The sequence below is a fragment of the Theropithecus gelada genome, chromosome 9, assembly GCF_003255815.1.
Source record: "Theropithecus gelada isolate Dixy chromosome 9, Tgel_1.0, whole genome shotgun sequence".
Lineage (NCBI taxonomy): Eukaryota > Metazoa > Chordata > Mammalia > Primates > Cercopithecidae > Theropithecus > Theropithecus gelada.
In genome coordinates this window covers 81,753,349-81,761,493 of record NC_037677.1, presented here as the reverse complement: position 1 = coordinate 81,761,493, position 8,145 = coordinate 81,753,349, and the positions used below count along the sequence as shown (strand labels likewise).

The 8,145-nt window shown below is 38.7% G+C and overlaps 1 pseudogene; it reads left to right on the top strand.

The window, feature by feature from the left end:
- Positions 1-3,660: 3,660 nt before the first annotated feature.
- LOC112631054 lies at positions 3,661-6,034 on the top strand (annotated as a pseudogene).
- The last annotated feature ends 2,111 nt before the right edge of the window (positions 6,035-8,145 follow it).

Below are 8,145 nucleotides of genomic sequence, written 5' to 3'. Positions count from 1 at the left end.
GACAGGATCTCACTCTGTTGCCCAGGATGGAGTGCAGTGGCACAATCATAGCTCACTGCAGCCTTGACCTTTCTAGGTCCCAGCGACCCTCCCACCTCAGCCTCCTGGGTTGCTGGGACTACAGGCACACACCGCCACACTTGGCTAGTTTTTATATATTTTTTTGCAGAGATGGGGTTTCACCATGTCACCCAGGCTGGCCTTGAACTCCTGGGCTCAAGCAATCTGCCCACCTCAACCTCCCAAAGTGCTGGGATTGCAGGCACAAGCCACTGCGCTGCCCTATTTACATTCTTAATGTGTGTTTTCTTTTTAGCTTTCCTCATTACATGAAATGTTGGACATACTCTGAGTTAATTGCTAAAAGAAATGTTATTATTGGACATGAAGTACAGTAACAGCTCATTTATCTGGTAAATTCGACTACTTAGTAGGAAGCAGAAAAGGCCTCTGTGAAGCTATAACAGCCCTCAATTATAACTTATCTATAGCTTCCTTTTGGGTTCTTGCTTAGGTCTTAATTTCCATCTTTCATGCCTTTTCCTCTGTGCTTACCTTGTGTCCTTCCTTCTTTTCTTCTCTCTTTTATCGAACACTTATTGAGTGCTTATAAAGATGTGAGCATTCTGCTAAGGGTTGAGGAGACAATGATGAACTAATCTGAATATAATCTCTGCTTGTATGGAACTTGTAGTCTAGTGGGAGGGTTGAATGTTAATTGAATTATTATGTTAGGAAATGTTTAAAATACACGTGAGATAAGTGTTCTGAAAAAACTAAATAGGGCCAGGCACGGTGACTTACGCCTGTAATCCCAGCACTTTGGGAGGCTGAGGTGGGTGGATCAAGAGGTCAAGAGATCAAGACCATCCTGGCCAACATGGTGAAACCCCATCTCTACTAAAAATACAAAAAATTAGCCAGGCATGGTGGAAGGCACCTGTAGTCCCAGCTACTCAGGAGGCTGAGGCAGGAGAATCACTTGAACCCGGGAAGCGGAGGTTGCAGTGAGCTGAGACTGTGCCACTGCACTCCAGCCTGGCAAAAGAGTGAGACTCCATCTCAAAAAAAAAAAAAAAAAAAAAAGGACATGTAGCACAAAAGTTAAGGAGGCAGGGCTTTTAATTGCCTTGATTTAAATCACACTCCCAATTCTTTGTTTTGTGACCTTATACTACCTACCAGCACTTTTGTGCCTCAGTTTCTTCATTTGTGCTATGCTTCGAATGGTTTCCCTCCAAAATTCAGGTGTTGCCAATGTCATGGTATTAAGAGGTCGGTCTTTAATAGGTGAATAGGCCATGAGAGCTTCCTCCTGGTTAATGAGATTAAGACCCTTAGAAAAGATGCTTCCTGAAGCATTTAGTTTGCTTGCCCTTCTGCTTTCTGCCATGTGAGGATGTAGTAAGAAGGCCCTCACCAGACTAAATGCTGACACCTTGATCTTGGACTTCCCACCTTCCAAACTGTGAAAAATAAATTTCTGGTTTTAATGAATTACCCATTCTCAAGTTTTATGTTAAAGCAGTACAAATGGCCTAAAATGGGAATGATATGGTCTGTAAAATAAGGTTTCTGTGAGGATTAAATAGATTGTGTGAGGATTAAATAGATTAATTCAAGTAAATGCTTAGAAGAGAGCTTGTTGTATAGTAGCTCAGCAAGGATACTTAACAAGGGGATTTGACTTTGATGTGGGTCAGGAAAGTCCTTCCTAAGGAAGTAAGGAGGGAGCTGAGGCCTTTGGCACATGCCTCTCCTCCAGGGTCATAGCAGATCAAAGGAAACCGGCTGACAATCCTTATCTTTTAGTAAGTAATTTCTTAGTCCGTAGAGGAATAGCTAACAACAAGAGAAGAGAGATACACTATACAAATTAAACACATGAGCTAGAAAACATAGAAAGTCCTGAGTAATTTTATGTAATTCGGCAAATACTGTTATTAACCCTGCACGCGTCACTGACATAGTACAATAAATATTGTCTTGGTAGTACGCATTTAGTTACAAGTGACAGACAACCCAGCTCAAATAATGTTGCCTGACGCAAGTTGGAAATTCAAAGGGGAAACTTCCTGGATTTTTTAATTTAGCTACTCAATGATGGCATCACAGGCTTGTTATGTTTGTTCTGTTCTGTATTCTAGTTTTCTAACAGGCACTGTACTAAGGCAGTTTCATTTGGTGACTCTTGCGGTTAAACTATGGTTGCTAGGTTTATGGGACATCATCAACCATTTCCATATAGACTTAGACTTTTTTTTTTTTTTCTTAGAAGTTCCAAGCAAATACCTTTTGAAGTCTCATGGGCCTAAATGGAATAGAGAAGCCCACTTGTGAAACAATAAATGTGGTCATAGAAAAGTACAATATATAGTACCTTAGACATATCCTCTCCAATTTCAAGTGCCAAGGAAGGTGGGATTAGGAGGTACAATCTCCCAAACCTGAAGTCTTTACTAACAGATGGTGTAAATAAATTTTAAGGGCTACATTTGCAGTGTATATCACACTAATGCTCAAAATGATTATTCTAAATTATATAAATGACAGTAAGTACAATTTAGGAATAAAATCTTTGAATTTCTTAAAATTCAGCTTAAATAAGAACACATTTTAGTTAGATATTCGCATACGTGGAATGTTTCATTTCCTGTCAATGCCTCATTGACATGTCTCATTGTTCATAATTGAGTTTCACTGAGAAATTCCTGGGATTATTCTGGCCAACAAACCAGTTTCATGAGATGACATCTGAAACAGTGACAATGATGTTCTTTTGTGTCTTGTCTAGTTATTCCTAAAAATAGCATGACATTAGTGGCCTCAAAACCTTAAATTATGACAATTGCCCCCTCTGGTATAATCTTGACTTTATAGCCCATGATATTTGGCTAAATTGAATTAAATAGAATAACTATCAGTTTTGAGGAAAGTCTGACAAACTGAACATAATAGACAGGAGAAAAGCATATATATGTTCAAAGTAAGAGTTACTGGTATCTTCTCTTTGCCTTTTAAAATGGATTTAAAGTTAACTGTGCATTTGGTGAAAAACTATGCAACAGGAGTAAAGTGTTATAAAAAGGCAGGATTATTTAAGAAAGAAAATAGATAACTAGCAAGGGATAAAAATATTTTGGGGTCATGGGGGATCCATTCAAAAGCAAATTTGCAATTGCTGTAAATGTCTCTTTGGTGGCCAGCATTCCACAAATGCTGCTCAGAAACACACTCATTTTCAATGTTAAACAGTTCCAGAGTTATTTTAAAAAGATACGTTCTCAACACATGAAGAAGCTTAAAGTTACAGCATCATGAAAATGTCCTTGGCAGATCCATGTGTTTATCATCTACTTTAGAAATATTTGTGCCTACAGTTTTTTCTTTGAGAGCTGTATTTAGGTGGTCCTGACTGAGCATTCTATATCTATGGGAGATTTTAGTTTGCTGGGGAAAACTTTCACAAACGTTGAAGTTAACCCAATGTTTCTGCCTTGCACTTAATTGAGATATTTTGGGAATGAGCGGTCAGAATATTTTCTATTATAAGTGGCGTAACATAATTAAAACTAAAAATGGAAAGTCAAATTATAAGAATTTTTCACCCCCGCGTGCCAGCCCTGCCGAGCCGGCCAGCTGGCCTGCCAGCGGGCGAGGATGCGGAACTTCTGCGCTGCCCCTAACCGCAGGCAGAAGAGCACGCAGTCCGACCTGGCCTTCTTCACGTTCCCGCGGGACCCGGCCAGATGCCGGAAGTGGGTGAAGAATTGAAGGAGAGCAGATTTAGAAGATAAAACACCTGATCAGCTAAATAAACATGATCAATTATGTGCCAAACATTTTGAGACCTCTAGGATCTGTAGAACTATATACACTTTGCAGAGGCATCAGAAAACTAAATAATTGGTTTATTTCTCAAAATTAATTGAAGCAGATACTTGTGAAATCATTGGGAGAGTCCTTACAGGATAGTTCTTCGAGATAATGAAATACCAACAACATTGGATCTTACCAGTCATTTGAGCAACACACAGAGCAGACACAGAAAACGAGTAAAATAACTGAGTGAAGAAGAAATCAGGACACTGAAACAGAAAAAAATTGATAAAACTTCTGAACAGGAACAAAAACATAAAGAAATCAACAATAGCAATGCTCAGAACCCCAGTGAAGAAGGGGGTGAAGGACAAGATGAGGACATTTTACCTCTAACCCTTGAAGAGAAGGAAAACAGAGAATAACTAAAATCTCTGTTTGAAATCTTGATTCTGACGGGAAAGCAAAACATACCTCTGGATGGATATGAGGCTGATGAAATCCCAGAAGGTCTCTTTACTCCAGGTAACTTTCAAGCACTGCTGGAGTGTCAGATAAATTCTGGTGAAGAGTTTCTGAGAAAATGGTTTGAGACAACAGCAGTTAACACGTTGTTTTGTTTAAAAACACAGTAGAAACAGATGCTAGAGATCTATGAGAGCGGTATTTGAGAAGAAACTCTCAGGGAAGTGAGAGACTCACACTTCTTTTCCATTATCACTGATGATGTAGTGGACATAACAAGGGAAGAGCACCTATCTACCTGTGTTGGTGAGGTTTGTTGATGAATCTCATAACCTAAGAGAAGAATTTGTAGGCTTCTTGCCTTACGAAGCTGATGCAGAAATTTTGGCTGTGAAATTTCACACTGTGATAACTGAGAAGTGGGGATTAAATATGGAGTATTGTCGTGGCCAGGCTTACATTGTGTCTATTGGATTTTCTTCCAAAATGAAAGTTGTTGCTTCTAGACTTTCAGAGAAATATTCCCAAGCTATTTACATGCTCTACTCTTCCTGTGCCATAAATACGTGGTTGGCAAAATCAGTACCTGTTATGGGAGTATCTGTTGCTTTAAGAACAATTGAGGAAGTTTGTTCTTTTTTCCATCGATCGCCACGACTTCTTTTAGAACTTGACAATGTAATTTCTGTCCTTTTTCAGAACAGTAAAGAAAGGGGTAAAGAAGTGAAGGAAATCTGCATTCTCCATGAACAGGCAGGCATGATGCTTTTGAAATTTTAGTGGAACTCCAGCAAGCACTTTTTTTATGTTTAGAGAGTATAAATAGTGACACAAATATTAGATGGAATAACTGTATAGTTGGCCGCGCATTTGTACTCTGCAGTGCAGTAACAGATTTTGATTTCATTGGTACTACTCTTGTTCTTAAAAATGTCGTTTTACAAGAGCCTTTGGGAAAAAATCTCCAGGGTCAAACCTCTGGTGTCTTATTTGCAGCCGGTAGCTTGACTGCAGTACTGCGTTCACTCAATGGAGTGATGGAAAATATTGAAGTTTATCATGAATTTTGGTTTGAGGAAGCCACAGATTTGGCAACCAAATGATCTTCAAATGAAACTCCCTGGGAAATTCCGCAGAGCTCACCAGGGTAACTTGGAATCCCAGTTAACCTCTGAGATTTACTATAAAGAAACCCTAAGTGTCCCAACAGTGGAGCACATTATTCAGGAACTTAAAGATATATTCTCAGAACAGCACCTTAAAGCTCTTAAATGCTTATCTCTGGTACCCCCAGTCAGGGGACAACTCAAATTCAATACCTAGGAGGAACACCATGCTGACATCTTGTAGAAGTGGCTTATCCAATCCCGACACGCTCTCAGTCAAGCTTCATTGTTGGAGAATCAAATGGAAACACAGGGGGAAAGATACAGAGCTTCCATCCACCATCTATGAAGCCCTCCATCTGCCTAACATCAAGTTTTTTCCTAATATGTATGCATTGCTGAAGGTCTTGTGTATTCGTCCTGTGATGAAGGTTGCAAATGAGTGGTACGAAAATGGACGAAAGCATCTTAAAGCATATTTGAAGTACACTTTGACAGACCAAAGATCAAGTAACTTGGCTTTGCTTAACATAAATTTTGATATAAAACATGACCTGGGTTTAATGGTGGACACATATATTAAACTCTATACAAGTAAGTCAGAGCTTCCCACAGATAATTCAGAAACCATGGAAAATATCTAAGAGACTTTTAAAAATAGACTTTCTTTCTTTCTTTCTTTCTTTCTTTTTTTTTTTTTTTTTTTTTTTTTGAGATGGAGTGCAGTGGCGCGATCTCGGCTCACTGCAAGCTCTGCCTCCCAGGTTCCCACTATTCTCCTGCCTCAGCCTTCTGAGTAGCTGGGACTACAGGGGCCAGCCACCACCCCTGGTTAATTTTTTGGCTATTTTTTTTTTTTGTATTTTTAGTGGACACAGGGTTTCACCGTGTTAGCCAGGATGGTCTTGATCTCCTGACCTCGTGATCCACCCTCCTCGGCCTCCCCCCAAAAATAGGCTTTCTTATATTTGATATTTGGAAGTAAAGCAATAAGGTGTATGTAGGCCACTTAATCACTAAATATCTTTGCCTATAGGACTCCCTTGAATGCATTAGCTATTGATAATCTACCTGCTTAAATGGCCCCTGTTTGAACTCTCCTGCTTTGAGGACCTATCTGTTCTTCCAGAAGAGAACATTGAAAGTGCCACATTTCCTTCTGCATGATCTCTGCTGGTGGCACTCTGGAATTGTTTTAGTTAAGTCATCTCAGACATAGCATTTATTATCACTGTGGATCTCTACTCATTGGGTACTAATGAATTCTTTGAAGAAATATATTTTGAAGAGGTGTGGGAGGAAGGAATACATTTTATAAAATATTATAGTGAAGCCCTCACTTGACCTTGATTAATAGGAATTTTAAGTATGTTAAAAGTCTATACTGGAGAGTTATAAGAAATTGCCAGAGAAAGAGGAGCTAGTGAGCTCGCCAAACAAGGATTTCAAAGTGCCTTCTAGTTTTTTTGTAATCTACATTTAAATAACTTCATACTTAAAAGTTACAAAAATTCTGAGAGCAAATTGTAAATGTGATGCCCCCAGAACATCTAAAAATTTCAGTATGCATTTCATCAAATCAAGGATACTCTCCAACATAGGACAAGAAATCAACATTGATACAATACCACTATCCAATTTACAGGCCTCATTCAAATTTTGCCAACTTTACCCACAACGTTTCTTCTCTGCTTTGGCCCATGATTCAGTTCAGGAATACACAATACACTTGTCACATCCCTTTGGTGACATTCCATCTGAAACCATGTCTATCTTTCTTTGTTTTTCATCACCCTGACGATTTTAAAAGAGTACAGGTCTTTCATTCTTTAGGGGGTCTTCAGTGTGGTCCATCGAATATTTCTTTATCGCTGGACTTGGGCTGTCCTTTCTTGGAAGGAACACCTCAGAAACAATTTGTGCTCTTCTTAGAGGATCACATGAGGAGGTACACGATGCTAACACTTCCAGCCTTCACACGTCAAGGTTAATAAGTGATGTTAACCTCATTTTTTTTCACGAAAAATGTACCATCCAATTCCTTCATAATTTATAAGTATTTTGTAGGGAGATACTCTGAAATTACAATAGTGTCTAGTGTCACATAAAAATCTGCCCACCAGCCTTAGCATCCATTGATGATACCTGCCTGAAATAGCTACAACAATGATGGGTGTAAAATGATGATTTTCTATTTCTACCATTTCTTCTCTATTAATTACTTGGCATTCTACCATAAGAAAGATTTTTCTCCCCTATATGTTTTTTAATTTATGTATATAAATATGAACTCCTGAATCAATTTTGTGATGTGTGGTAATACATTACCATCATTATTTATTTTGATGTTAAAACAGTCTCAGATATGGTCACTGGATTCTCCTGCAGGCTAATTCCTGGATACTTTTGACATTTAATTCTTTGCTCATTTAACAGATTTCTGGCACAAGATGTTCCTGACTCATTTTGTATTTTCCCTACTTCAACTTTGGGATCAGTCATTTCACTAAGGTATTTAGAAATCAAGATCTGGGCAAAAGGCGGACTTGTTTCTCCTGAGTTGTCCTGGCATTTAAACTTCTTAATGGATAGAGTAATCTACAAATGCACGTATGTACACATGTACATACACACACGTAAATGCACATGTTCTTGTCTATTTATATGTCATATATATTTTAAAAATCATGAATTCACATGCATACCTTCATTTCCAAGGCAAAACCTCAGGATACTTTCTAGGCTTCCCCCCTTC